Below are 15580 nucleotides of genomic sequence, written 5' to 3' on the forward strand. Positions count from 1 at the left end.
GTAACTGTCACAGCTTTTCTGAAAGGATGCTCTTCATTTATAAATATCACTAATTTCAGCTGAGACAACAAATAAAAAAGGTCGTGTGCTTACTCTGGTTTACAAAGAACCATGTCGTCTTGGTTTAGCAAAAGACGTTCATCCTGTGAAAGATACTGAATTCACCCTGGGAAAGGTACTGAAAGGCTTGCTACAGGTAAGCTTAGGGCACGGGGGAATTGCTGCAGTTGAGTTCCAGTTCCAGGTGTTTCTCCCCTTTCTTCTCCCCCTTCCTCCCTGAGGGCTGCTGTGAGCTTTGGCTATGCTCTAAAATAGAGGTGCGGAGAGTACGTAACTTTCTAGGTGATTGTAAAGGGGAGGCTCCTTTTGAAAGAAGTTGCAGAATAAGGGGCAGAACGGAAGAATCGGGCTCACTGTGTGTCACCAGTCCAAAGTGTGGATAAAAATGGGCACCTGAGGTGGTCAGACATGTTACATGCTGCAGTTATTTTGATCTCGAAAGTAAAGAAAAGGTATCTCCTGTAAAAAAAGGCTTTCCTGTTAATATCTTTATATGTCTTGAATCTGTTAGTACTTGAACTTCCCATATGTCTTTAGGTTCTGTGTGGAATAAGGAAGAAGTCTCTTGGTTTGGTTGTCCTTTCTAATGTCAGTCTGGTTTTGTACCAAATTAGCCAGTTGGTTTGCCTAAGACTTCTCCTTGAGTTTGGAGGAGTGATACATCAGGAATTTCAGAGCAGCTAGTGGTAGCATCTAGTGCAGCTGTATAAAGGCTACTGATATTTTTGCTTAAAAATAAATCATAAAGTTTGTTGTAAATGACATTATTATGCAAGTATTAAAGTCTAACAAGAACAGATAGTGAATTTATGAGCACTAAAGTGGTAAGGAGCTCCCTGAATGGTGATGACATGATTTTTAAGTTTACCTTGGAAAACTGGGAAAGTTCCAAAAAAGTGGATGTTGTGACAGGGATCAATAAGATCAAACTCTAGGTCTATGCAGTGAGTAAATAATAAGCTAACCTCAGTAAGGCCCCTCTACATGGCTTTGGGAAAAAGCAACTCTGGCTTTGCTAAACAAACCTACAAGACTAAACTCGATGAGATGTCAAATGTGGCTGATTATTGTATGGCAGAATTGATTATTGTATGACAGAGTATAGTTGAGGGTTTTGTAATCTCACTTGAGAATCTGAAGGGGAAAAACTAAAAGGTCAATTTATACTAAATTACTTTTGGAGAGGAAGGTTTTCATTCACAGTGGACTAATTCTGCAGATCTGTTCAACAATGTACAATATTTTCATAAACGACATGAAATAAAATACAATTTTTTTTATCTACTAATTTATTAATGAGGACAAGTTGCTGAGTGGCCCAAATCACTTAGTAAAGTGTGTGTTTGATACTGACCAAAAGGAAGGTTCATCTGGCCACAAGGAATAGATGTCTCCCAGGAAGAGAAGTTATCCCAGACGATACTGACATAGAAATAAATAAAAGGGCAGATTTAACCCTTTAAGCAAATAGACCAAGTAGGAGCAGAGAGTAGTAGGATTTCCCTCTGCGCATTAGTGAGACTGTATTTTGAATATAGACTCAAAATGGCTAGGCAAGATGGAAGAGAAGAATTTCTAAACCAATGTTTCCCTCCCAAGAGTCTTGTTGTTTCCAGGCTAGGTGTAGCTGGCTGGCTTTGAGCTGAAATAAAACACTGCTCTCAGTCTCTTAGCAAGGTTTTCTTCACCTCTGAGGGGTGGCTGGCTGCTCACTGCTCCTTCCAACTGTTTCCTGTGGTGGAACTGCACACTCCCAGCTCCGAGCTATGGCTCTCTAACTCGTTGGCTTGCTGCACTCTGGACCTTCTTTTTTTCGTCTTTGCCCCACAATCTTAGTTGGTTTTTATCCACTCAAGGAGCAGACACCATCACACAAGACGCTAGAAGCCAAAACTTCAGGTTCAGATGCAATGGTGTTAAACACTCCTGCTGATTAATTTCTGTCTCACCCTCACTTCCCCTCAGCAAGGCTGTTCCCTTTGTCTTGCACACTTCTCTCGTGAGGAGGAGGTGACAGGTACAGTGGTGCTGTGAAACCCACAGCCTGCCAGTGCTTTCCCCCAAGGTGAAGCTGCTGCGTTTTCTTCTCCCTCCACACTTTTAGAAACACCGAAGATGCTTTTGTTGTTGTTCTTGTGTTCCCCTCTCTCTGTGTTTCTCTTAGGCTGACACACGGTGTCTTGCTCATCACCAAGTATTTGAAGGGAAGAAACCCAGAACTAGTAGATAGGGGCTGTCCTTCTGCACCTCTGTCTTCAAGTGCACAAGATGTGCATCCAGGAAAAGAAAGAAAACTCCCTCCACTGGACGAGACGGTAATTTTCCTGCATTGAAAATGGCAAACTTAAAATCTGTAGAACAGAACTGATGGCTTGGGTTTGGTTTTGGTTTGGTGTTTGGGGTTTTTTGCCACTGCTCTGACTAAATAGTCTCTTGCAGCTGGCAAAAGTAGTGGAACATTTTATATGCAATGCTCTGCTGTTACACCACAGCCAGTGACTTAGAGGACCTCGCCTGACAAGCACAATTTTGAGAGCCTCCAGAGCTGAACCTTGTATCCTGTAACTAGGGTGGGGTTGTTTTTTGAGGAAGGTTCTAAGCCAAAACTAACAACAAAAATAGATATAAATAGTATTTAATATTTAGTAGAGTCTTAAAACTAAGCTCTGTTAATTGCCCACAAGCCTGCAGTAATATTTGCTGAAATAATGCCACTTAACTAGTGCTGGATTAATTTCTGTCAAATAAATTTTGTCCCGCTTCTGTTTATTCCAATATTCAGTACTGACTCCATTGTCACTTAAGATTGTAGCTGATGGGTTTTCCTACTCCAGCAATTCCCCTACAGTAACACTTATAAGGTGGGGTTTGATGTTTTGTGTTTGCACTGCAGCTGTTACCTAAAGGTTCAGAACATCAGTGTGTTCTGCAGGCAACTAAGTATTTGCTAAGTGGACAGAAGGACATCCATTTGAGGGCAGTTACCTAAGGTTGCCTATAATACCTGCCACTGTGTGCCCCTTACACGTCTCTCTGTTGTGCTGAGAGAAGGATCTAGATCAAGATCAATTCTTAGCATTATTCATTGAATAAAACTCACACACACACACAAAGTGAAGCTGTACCAACACAAACTCTAAAAGATCCCAAACTGAGCCAATTAAAGCTACAAAGGAAATCTGGAAAAATTTAGTTAAGTGAAAGAAGAGAGTCTAGTCTGCTTAGTTAATCCAAGAGCTAAGTAAAATACCATTATGTTCTGTACAAATCAGGTGTACTCAGCAGGTATTTTCATGGAATCCAGTTGGGAAAAAATTACTAAATATGCAGCAGTTCAGTGCAGAATAAAGCCAAGCTCAGGATGAGGAAGGGAGGGAAAGCCCCAGCTTGGGCATGTGTTTGGTTCTCCATTCCTCAACTCTTGAAATCAGAACTGTTGTCTTAAATATTTTATTACAGAGCTGAAATAGAAGTAGATACTATTTAGCCTAATTACAGTGGGAGGTTGTGACCTACATTATGCAGGTAACAAGACTAAATAATTGATGGGCTTTGGCCCAAAAGTCTATGAAACTTTTAATTTTATTAGTAGCTAGATGGCAAGTTCCTTCTTTATGCTTTTACTGTCTCAGTGCAGTGTTTCTGTTTTCTGCTCTAGGCTTACAAACCCTGATTTTGCAAGAAATAGCAATAAATATAATGCTAATTTTTCAGAATATTTTCTAATTTTCATCTTTGAAGTAACTATTAAAGTGCCTTTCTTTATTATGTAAACAGAGATGAATGGAGCTGCATAGAGAATCAGGCCCCAGATATGTCTCAGCCATTATCCTCACACCCAGAATAGCCAGGACAAGTGCCTCAGGGAAAAGTGTAAGGATCCCTGGAGTGGACAAGCCTTGAATAACCTTGCTATATACAGGAATTTTCTTCCTAACCCTTCCATTAGAAGTTGGCTTATATTCCCACTGAAATTTATATTCCCTGTTTTGTTTTGCTTTTACTTTGTCTCCTCAGTGTCAGGATTTGGGGGTTTTTTTGTTGACCTGATGATTTTTGAGCTTTGGGAGGTTAATGAGTCCTGCAGGCAGGTTAGAAGCTCTGTCAAAAGTCCACTTTCTTTCAGAAAAAGCTTCATTCTTTATAAATGTTCTGATTTCTTATTGGTTGTTTGTTCTCTGTTGTGTTATGAGAGGTTTTTAAAAAAAACAAACCCTGATGTAGCTTTTTTTTCCCTACCTTTCCTCCTTTTATATACGTCTGTCAGTCTACCATGACTGAGTATTTCTCTGAACTATTTAAATTGCTGTTCTTGTTCTGGTAACCTGCATAGTTAAGTTCCTTCTGATTTTTATTATAACATTCAGAGAATTGATTGCCCTATCAGTATAATTTATTTAAATACTTATCCATACAGCTTGATGGTGAGAGGATTAGATTTATTAATGGATTAGTGATTTCCTGACTCCAGTGACACATATAAATCAAACGATAAATATGTTAGCAGCTACAGCAAAAAAAAAAAAAAAAAAATCTGCCAATAATTTTCTATTTCCTGCATAAAAAATGCATGCATTTAGATTTATTGCATAGTGAAGAAGACTAAAAAGATAAAGCTGTTCCGTAAGGTAAAGAGAGAGAACAGGGAAATTGCTTCCTTGATCCTAACGTTCAGGTTAAGTTTTATAAGCTTCTGCTGGTATCTCCCTGAAATCTCTGAGATTCAAGGAGCTGTTGTAGAAGCCAACATGCTGCTAACCTGAACCAGAGCCACCGGTCAAGAGCTCTTTGGGGAACAGCTCTGTCTCCCTAAAGGATCTATAAAAAGTTGCACTCTGATTTTTATTTGTGGCCCTTGTTATATGTTATATATATATATTGGTTATATGAAAATAAATACAAAATATTCAGTCAAGCCAAAGAATCAGGATATGGAGAAACTCCATACAACCATGCAAAAGGCTCCTGACCTTTATTTTCTGGTTTGCATCTCTCTCTCTAGCACTTTGTTTTGTAAAGAGGTGTTGTATATGCTGTGTATGGTAATGCAGGCAGCACAGCCAACCTGAGTGTATTAAGGGTACATATCACAAGGTCAGAAGTGCCAGCTGTACTAATTAGTACAATCCTGACTAAGAACAGTTATATGACTTTATTTTTGATGAGCACAAGGATTATGGAAATTTAGATAGAACAATAATCTATTTTTATATGGTATTTTGTAAGCTCAGAAGATGAATCTGGAATAAGCTGCACAGTAAGACAGGCCAGAGCTGTAGCTATATTATCAAAACTGCAGGAACAAAAAGTTCTTTACTTTACAGCACTGCATGGAAGTCTCCAGGTTATGGCAATAACCCTTACTTGGTATTGAAAGTATGTGTTACAGTGACAAGGTAATGTACAAGTGTGGCACCTACCTAGGAAATTAGTATGATAAGATTTTTCATTCATTTTTTTTAACGCTTCAGTGTTCGCAAGTCAGAAGGGAAAGAAAATACATTTTTTATACTTAGTTCTTCTATACTTTCTATACTTAGTTCTTCTAATTGCTGCATCTTCGGCTGCTGAAGGTTAAGAAGGCTAAAACTGTTAAAAGAAAAAGAAAAGTAACAGCAAAAAGGAGCTGTAGAAAACTGCAACTTTTAAACAAATCAGTCTTTCTCGATGTTACAATCTGACAAATGGGGTTTAAGCTTAATGTTTTAACTCCATCAGGGATTCTTTGGAGACATTTTGTGGTTGTAAGGAGTGAGATGCCCTGCCCGTAAGTTGGTCAATTAGTTGTTATACTGTCTGTGGCACTGGGTTAGAGAATGCCCCAAGGCAGCACCACCAGGTAGCAGTTTCACAGGCTACAGGCTGAAGGTGAACCAGAACAAACTCCAGCAATAAGGCTCCTTTGCATAAACCTGACAACTAAATAAGCTACAACTGAGAATCCGTTTTGGGTTTTGTAATGTGTCCTGTCGTGATTGGGCTTGCATTGATTTTTAATTATGATTTGCGTAAAAATAATTAAAAATTAATTATTACATAATTTTAAAGCATTGTACCTTTGTGAAGGGACTAAATGTTGTTAATCCAAAATACTTTATTGAGCACCTCAATCTTTCAGAGTCAGGATACAAGATAGCACATAGACTTTCTTCCTAGAAAGAACAGGGTATTTCAATTTTTTAAAAAAGGAAAATGAAAACAAACCCACTCCATGTTTCTTTGAAATGGGAACCTATGTTCTTAGATCACTGCTGTCAGTATATGCCTCGAAGATGAAGCTGAGTGTCAGTTCCTCCAGGCCTGGTCCTGTGACGATGTTCTTAGGGCTAAATTAATGACCAAGCACTGAGGTACTTGCAGGAGCCTTGGGCAGGTGTTTCCGTGAGGAGTGAGAGTTGACTTACATGCTTATGTAAAATAAATGTTCTCTGTATGGAAAGTCTCTGCACTGAGATTTGCTTACTCTCTTTCCTGCCTTGTGTGCTGACAGCTGGTAATTAAATCAAACATCAAAGATGGTGTCTCCTCTTTGCCAGGAAGACATTTGCATTGCTGAAAAACTGGAGGCAGACAAAAGCAAATCAGTGGGAAAGTCAAAACAACTTTTTACATCCTGAGAGATGGGAAAGGGGACACATAGCTTATAAAGGATCATTAAATCACATTCAGAAAGGGATGGGGATAGAAAGCCAGCTTGTTTCTTCCACCTGGGATCTCTCCATAACTACAACCTAGCCTGGAACTTGCAACCCACACTAGGTTAAGTGGGTAAGCCCAGCATCTACAGTTTGTCAGCTTAATACTTGCCTTTGAAAGTCTTCAGGATTGGGTTCAGAAAAATAAAGTGTGACTGTTTCTCCTGTCCTTACAAACCTTTATAAATTTTTCCACTTTTCACACTTTTTATCACTGTTTTTATCCCTACCTGAGCAAAGTCACATATATTTTTAGGATGACTGGATCTCATGAGAGCACCATCTCCTTGGATAGGTGATTCAAAAAACAGGCACACTCTGGTAGGTGCCTGTATTCCAGTACATTTTCCAGGGAGGTGAAAAGATAATGAAGTGCACCTCACTATGCTACATGAGCTGGTTGCATTGTTTGCAATACAAACATTGGTGTGGACAAAATATTTTCTGGTGATTAATTTTAGCTGAGAATGTGACATTAATGTCAGAAGTTAACTTGGGTGTGATTTAAATTGTGCTGGTTTCAGTCAAGTAAATCCCCATGGTACTAAAAACTGGGTGATTTAACTTTTGGATTGCTGTTTCATGCCCAGGATCCTGTTTTAGGTTGAAAACAAGAAGTTTAAGAGCATGTGGAAAAACTGAAGTTTAATGTAAGGAATAAAATTATGGTTTCAGCTGTGCATAAGGCTTTAGGCTGCTCACTGGCTACTGTTTAGTCTTTGTAGTCCAAAGAGTTGTCACAAACGTAATTGCACAGACCATCCTGTCTTGACTTTGGGCAAAGCCCACTGTTTCCTTAAGATGATAAATCTCTGCTAAAAACATCCCAAATGCAAAATCCTTCCGGAAATTATCTGCCACAGCTAGAGAGAAACTTCCTATTTCTCTCTAATTTTCATTTCAAGGTTGGAGAACATTTCTTAAAAAGCATCTTGTAGCCACCAGCTGCACCTGGATTGCTCAGTACCCTCTGTGTGCATAGTGCAGCCTGACAGTATTACCTGGCCTGTTGTGGTTCGGCAGAGGCTCAGCTACCTCAATCCTTCAGGACATTTCCAACTTGCATCACCAGGGGAAGTTTCCAGTACCGAAATGTTAAGAGTACTTCATCCCCTCCAAAAGGAGATATATAAATAAGAGGATTATTACATCTGTGCTGAGATTTTTGGACCTGACTTGTTTGTTGTATAAGATCTTTCAAACTGGTTGCTGGCATTAGTTTTCTCTGGTGATGTAGCAGGTTACTAATTATATTACATTCACCTGATCTCTGGTAGATTTGTTAAACTGACTATCAGCCACATTTACGATTTAGGCCTGGGCTTCTGGGGCATTGGTTTAGCATCAGTACCACTTGCTGTGCTGTGCTGGTCTGTTCCAAAAAGGAATTCCTCAGACCGGTAGCTGCAGGATCAGGAGCTGCTGCTCTCAGTGACTGAGAGATTTTACAATAAATGTTTCAGATAAATAGCCAGTGAGATGCTGCTCTCTTATCAGCCTTACTTTCTCATTGCCCACATGTTGTCCTAGAGCTGGGGAAGAGCTCTGCTGACAGCATTCCCTCTGGATTTTTAGCTGAGTAATGGCTCACACTTAAGCCTCACACGAGGAGAAAGCTCCCTTGCTTATCTCAGGACTGCACCGGTAAAACACAGAAAGTAAAGAGTTGGAAAGGTGCTTCAAGGTCATGTCACAGACCTATCAGAAAGACTTAGAAAGCTATTTAGAGATTGCAATTAGCTTTAACATTTACATAAAAGTGGAAAGAAAAGGCTATAAGTGCATGTGTGGCAAAATGAATAAGAAGAATGGCATTTACAGCTGCTTAAAGTGAAGAGTAAACATGATGTGAGAGATGGATTGCATTTTTGCTCTGTACTGGAAAGTCTGTTCTTCCAGCTTTATAAAACATTAATTCTTATGTTTTTATTGTAACTCATTCAGGTACTAGAAGAAGCATTAGTTTTGTATAGAGCAAATGTTAGGACTAGCAAATGTGTTGAGGTTTAATTCCTGTTTTCTGTTGTATAATGGCCTTTTTTCAACAAAAGATGTATCAGGGAGGGAGTGAATTTCCAAGTAAATGCCCAAGGCTGAAGCTGGGCCAGCTGATTGCCTCACTTGGGTGAGATGCCCTGGGCTAGAGTACTGTTCGAGCACAATCTCTCAAACCAAGTCACCTCTACATCACTGGGCAATGTTTAAAACATAGTCTGCAATCAGCCCCTGGTGCTGTGTGCAGTCTGTGACAAGCAGCCTCTGAAGCTGCCCATTCATAACAGTGCCTCTCCTCTCTGCAGTACTGGCTCCCCCCAGGTTCCCCAATGGATGGGGAGCACTGAGCTCTTAACTCACTTTCCTTATCTGATTTATCTGTGGCAGATGCAGAGCCTACTACTGCGCCTCTCCGTTTCTCTGCCAGTGGTGACCACTACATTAAAAACTGTAGATTGGCGGTTTGCCTTCAGATATTCCATTCAGAGTGTGGCATATTGATTTGAACAAGCCCTGAGTTCAGTCTGTGTTTACACATCAGGCCAAGAACCAAAGCAGCAGGGAGCGGACTAATAGTGCTCTTTATATCTCACTGCACTGCTCCGAGGAGTTTCCAAATAGAGCTAGGAGAGTAGAAGAAAAGTTCAATAAAACAAAAATAGACTTCAGGACAAGGGTCTGGTGAGTTCATCACTGAAGATGAAGTTATGGGATGAGTACTCAGTATTCGCCTTGAGGGGGGTTGATTGGCCATTCAGAAGAATTAAATGCCCCACCCTGCCCTCTTCTGAACCGTTCCTTGTTACCGAACCCATAGTATTTGCATCACAATTTGTGTCTTCCTGCCTTTTATTCTTTTCTAATATAAGTACCTTATTTCTAGTTTGTTCTCTCTGAGAATCTGAAGAAAAATAATTACTTGACTAAAGCAGGTAATTTGAATGTTAGAGTTTGGAAGCAGCTTTGTAGAAATAATCATGGGATCAGTAAGGTTGGAAAAGACCTTATCTACTTATGTGCAAGCTTGCAGTGGTTTAGTTAAACTGGCTCGTGCATGTGCAAGCACACTTATTTAGCTTCCAGTGTTCCTCTTAAGTCTCTGAATGCATTAGTTGTAGTGTTGTAAGCAGTCTCATGAACTGATGCTGCTGTGTAGCTCTGTGCGTAGACCAATTTCTCCCTTTTCTCTCCTAAATCCATTGCTGCAGAAGAAGCACCCCGAGTTAAGAGTTTTTATAATGGTGAAATAGCCTACTCTGACAAACTATATCAAGCTTTGAAACAAATTAGCATAATCAAACATAGATGATCTCATTCTTACTTTTAGGAAGAATGAGAACAATGCCTTAAGAAACCAGGCCACCTGCTCCTTGGATCCATTTTCATGGGGGTGTCTGTTCACATCTCTGATGCAATGTGTTAACAGGAACATTGATCCCCTCTGAGCATATGCCTGTCGTCCTTGCTGACTAATGTACACTAATAGATACTGTGGGTGATGCATGGTTATGTAATTGTGCTTGTGCTGCAGACATTGAACCTCCCGTGACATAACAGATCCTGTATTAAAGACAGAAGCAGCTTTATCCTAAGTATTATTGCTAATGTGAACGGACTAAACATGAGCAGATGCACTGCTACTACATGCAATGTCAGGCAATAATTTTCATTTTAAAAAGTGTGTCTTGTTTAATTTCTTCATAGAGAAAAAATGGATCTTTGGGTTCTAAAGATTTTGTAGTTTAACATCATAGACATTAGTGGTGTATAGAGTTTGTATTAGATATCTGTTAGATTAAGCTACGTATTTTGACCTTGACTGCTGAGACCTCAATTATTCAACCCTTCTGATTATTATAAAAGGGGTCAGGTCCTCTGATGTCTACTAATTAAAATTAAAAACTAAAATGTTCCAAATTTGTCTGAAACCTCAAAACATATTTAGTATTCCAGCAGAGAGAAAGAGATTAAAAATGTGAAAAGGAGGGAGGAAAAGAAAATTAATGTCCCAATTCATCAGAGTGCTATTGATTTTGACACTGAAATGTTGGAAGCCATTTCAATACTTTAAACAACACATGAGGTCTTGTGGTCAGTCCACTGGACTGGCTTTGGCAAAGACTTTAAAGCCGTGCCCCTCTGGCCTACCAAGTGACCTTGCCTCCCTGTGCTTTTGTGTTCTGTGCTGAATAACAGTGACAAAAACCTTATGGCCACCCAAAACAAAACTAGCAATTTTCTGCTAGCGCAGTATGCTGAATTAGCTTGTGGAGGGATCAAACAAACACCAGATTCTGTGATTCTGTCTACAGTGCAACTACAGAGGTTAGGTAACGGGGTCAGTGTTTACTGCTGGATGTGACCAATATGACTTTTGCCTCAGAATCAGAGAACCAACACCTCCATTTCAAATGAGGTTTAAACTGGAGTCCTGCACCTTGTGGTATATCTTCTGGGCTTCCTCTTTTCTTCTTGGATGTCCCATGCAACCATGGACTGTGTCCTCAGATCCTCCAGACACAGATACCTTATTTTCACTCAAAATTACAATTTATCTTACTTTGATTGTCACTCCAGTACACCACTACTATTCAAACAATGAATATTAGAGGACATTGCTATTTTTCACAAGCAGTTGAATCATAGACAGCTAAAGCAGCAATCTTCATCTGAATCTTTCATTTTAAAAATGAAACCTTTCATTGGAGCTGACTAAGCTGTCTGTGTGAGCCAAGAGGAGACAGGATTGATTGATATCACAGGGACTGTGCAGAAGTCAGTGATCTGTCCCACTGAGAAGCACAGAGCAAGTGGTCATGCCATTATTGAAGATACTGAGCTAAAGCTGACGGTTTGGAGCAGTGCAGGCCAACACATCTTAAGCAGAAGAATTCAGAGACAATCCTTGTAAATTAGGAGTCACATGATTGTATGGTATGTTTTTCCATTGAAGACGTTAGGAAAGGTCTCTTGGGAAAAGAAATGTATTTTACTAGACTTAATAAAAAAAAAGACACTGTCACTTCACACAATTTTGCCTGAGTCATATTCATGTCGTTTCAATGATCTATAGAAAGTTAAGAATCCATTTTTAGATTATTTTTTTTTACAGACTATATGGCAGCAAAGCGAACAACAAGGTCCAGCAGGTGTGCTGCACCTATGAGGAAGTTTAACATGTAAGGAGGTGATTGAAAGGCCATTTCTACTAGAGACATTAATATAAGAAATTTTTGGGGTTAGTATCCCCAAAAGTTCCTATTAAAAGTCTAACATCACATCCATTTAAATTTTACCCTTGCTCCTTTGCTTCTGAGGTGAGTCCTTGGCCACATCCAACTGGACACACTAGCTTAGCACTTAACCTCCATAAACAATATTTTGCACTGACTGAATTAATTGAGATGAATAACATCCATACTGTTTTGGCACTTTCACAGTAGCACTACTCCCTTTTGGTGTATGTACAGCTGTAGGCCTTCCTGAGTGTTGCTCTTGGCTTAGGTAAAAGCACACTCAGATAAAAAAACTGAACTTACCTGTGACCTTCCTGTCAGTGCTAATGTTGTGAGCACAAATGCATGTCACTATAATTCTCCTAGAGAGGAAGATGTATTAAAATAACTATTTGGACTATCTGCAATTAGCCAGGCCAAAGAACAGGCTTCTCCTATTTTTACCTACACTTCTTTTGTCAGCCTGTGACTTAATGAAATACTGATCTTAAGACTGAAAAGCTAGATTCAATTGTAAAAAGGACAGCTTTAGAATTAGGGTCAATATTTTATATTTTCAAGGCATTAGAAATGTAGTTTATTGATATATGACATTTTTCTTTGTGAAATTTATAGACAAAATTATGGTCTCTATCCACTCCATTATATTAGCAATTTGCAATAAGATATGCTATAGGAATGTTGAATTATCACCAAACCAAGAGGTTTGAAAATTGAGAATGGTTATATTAAGATACAATATTATTAAATCCCTATCTAGAACATGAAAAAAGATTCAACCCTGTCATGACAACATAGGGAAATTATCTTTAAAACATGAAAACACCTTTAGCTTGTTGTATTGCATTTTACTGCCATAAAACAGAAGGTTGTCTGGGAGTCTTGATATTGATTTTCCAACGCACATTAGGGTTGCGAGAAGCATCCCCAGTTTCCCAAGCAGAGAAGATTTTTGTGGTTAATCCATCTGTTCTTACCCTGACCCATAGCTTCCAGGCCTATTGGCCATCCTCAGCTATATTTAAATCTTGCAGAAGTCTCAAGTGTGACCCTAAGAGGGTTTTTTACTGAAAAAATGATAGCTGCATGGAGGACAGACTTCCCATCTTAAGTGACCCCCATGAGAAAAAAGTAGGCAGAATACAGGTATTTTATATAACCTGGTAAGCTGGTGGATGGCTGCAATGTGTGCTGTGCCTGCCCAGTGGGCATTGCAGGAAATAGGCAGCAGAGCTACTGTTATGGGCAGGGAGCAAAGTTTAGGAGCTAAAAAGCTCAAATCTGTAGGAATCCATAGAACAGCTCAAGAGGATTTGTCTTCTACATTTCTTTCAGGAATAATTCTTGGCTCGTGCAATAAATTATTACAGGATAAATCTATGAGAATATTAACAATGAAAGCATCTCATTCTTCTATGCTGCAGCTCATCAAAAGATCAAAATCTTGATCACTACCTGTGTCCTGAGAAGCTGGTAGCAGAGCTCATTTAATTCCAGAGAAACAGAAGTGACACACAGCCTCTATGCCTGACTTGCCTGTGGCCACACAGGAAAAACAGCAGGGAGGGTTTGAGTAAAAACAAGCCTTCCTGTTTGTAACAGCAGCATGTGGATAACTGATGTTCCTGTTGTCCATGTTTAAATGAAAGGAAGGACTTACTCATAACTGGAGCTTGCTGAATGTGTTTTGGTTGAGCCTACTGAAATAATTGCTACCTGAACTTGGCAATCGTGTTGCTTATTAGGTTAGACCAAGAAGGCAATACTGTTACTCCTGTAGAAGTTACATTTACAGAAGCCCCCTGGAATCATCTTGTTTCCTGAATCTTTCCAAGTATAACACTCAAACTGATTTTTTTACATGACACCTTTTTATTATAGTTGCTGTAATACAGGGCTAGTTACTAAAATAAGCCTACGCTAGTTATTCAGAGTGAAGTTAGAGATGAGGCACCTATTGACTTGCATGGAGCTGAGACTTCAGACCTTGGTAGAATGTTAAGTTCTGATTTTACAAATTCAGCTGCTAAGACATTGAAAGCTAAGGAAATTTCTTTCATCAGCTGGATAGGAACCTGTCCATGTTTTTTTGTAAAAATATAAATAACCCTGAAATGTTTTCTGAGCTAAAAGGAAGCTATCAGGGCAATGAGTTAGGAGCAGATCAGACCAAACCCTGTTCTCCCCAACCCTTTCACCTGCCTCCGCCTTGCTTGCAATGCTTGTCCTTGCAGATCTTGGCACTTCTTCCATGTTTGGGTTCCTTCAGTGGCCACCTGCAGCACCTGTCTTTAGCTTGGTTCTCCACAGAAAGGACACAAACTCATTATGTACAGCAGGTTGGGATCAAGGAGAGGCTGTGCCTGTGACACTGGCAGTGAGCCTCAAGCAGCTCCATGCTGTGCCTTCTGTGGGTAAGTGTACAAGGCTGGGTGGAATGCAGTTCTCTGCTGAGTAGGGATATCTGGCATGGCAGGAGCCAGGCTCACGCAAGGAAGCTTGAATCACCTTTCATTTTAAAAAGGGGAAGAGAAGTCAAAGGGAAGTGAAGGTGTTTTGAGTGTGGTATAAAGAGACTGCTGCTCAGTTTTCTGCACCCTGGGCCATTCATTATTTCAGGACTTTGCCCTCATTCTCAGGGTTGCAAGACCTAAATTGCCGTGTGTGTTTTAATACATCAAATCATTGTAGATCCATTCTGATACTGTGTGGTGATTGTAGCCAGTCGTGTCTGTTTTTTTGATTATGTTGGTCTCAGTGCTATTCATTCTGCATTGATACCTATGTTAGAAGAAAAGGAATTGTGCATATTTCAAATTTAACCTTCACTGCTTTTTCTAGCTATGTACACAGAATGCATCTTTTTACCACCAGTTTGTTTTGGGCATTTTAAGCAGAAATAGAACTGTTAAGAAAATAAAAAGTGTTATTGCTTAGATATCCTGTGATTTGAGCAAGGTATCTGACCACAAGGTCTCCGAAAGTCCATTCCAGCCAAAATTAGTCTATGATTCTACACCTGACTCCTGTTTAGAAGGAATTGCCACTTCCCGTGGACCTGTGTGTGAATGCACTTTGTAGCCCCATGCTGCTGGGGCTGTTTTCTGTCTCCGAGCTGGAGTATCCAAAGAAGCCAAGTCCCAGGTTGCTGCTGTGCCCAGACAGCAGTGTATACATGTATGCATTGTATGTGTTGGGTTATCCACTGCTCAGAGATTCCTTGTAACACCAAAAACTTGAAGGGAGGATGTGGAGGGTGTGTGAAATGAGGACAGGATGATAATGTTCATAGCAGAAATACCTTACAGTAATAGTTGTCAACTCCATTACTGTCAAATTAATTCTGAATTGTTGCCCATCATACACTGTTTAGCTTGAGGGAAGTGAAATGGTGGCTTTGCTTCCATGGCAGAAATGAGAGTAGCTCAGCCCTCTGAGGAGCCTGGCAGAGTGGCAAAAGAAATGTCAAATATCATCTGGTCAAAGAGCGTTTTTTAAGTCCTCCAAGGAATAGTCCTTGCTCTATAGACTTTATCTCCACCAGATATATGAAACAGAGGGAACTTTGCATTTAGGAAGTATCAACTTTCAGAT

The 15580-nt window shown here is 39.8% G+C and overlaps 1 long non-coding RNA gene across 1 annotated transcript in view; it reads right to left on the minus strand.

Annotated features, from left to right (window-relative positions):
• Positions 1-16: 16 nt before the first annotated feature.
• Positions 17-15580, minus strand: part of LOC108495711 — a 24357-nt gene continuing 8793 nt past the window's right edge. The window contains exon 3 of the long non-coding RNA XR_001874215.1: positions 17-2384. This is a non-coding gene — a long non-coding RNA (uncharacterized LOC108495711). The remainder of the gene's footprint in view (positions 2385-15580) is intronic.

This window comes from Lepidothrix coronata, unplaced genomic scaffold (genome assembly GCF_001604755.1).
Source record: "Lepidothrix coronata isolate B3197 unplaced genomic scaffold, Lepidothrix_coronata-1.0 Scaffold33, whole genome shotgun sequence".
Lineage (NCBI taxonomy): Eukaryota > Metazoa > Chordata > Aves > Passeriformes > Pipridae > Lepidothrix > Lepidothrix coronata.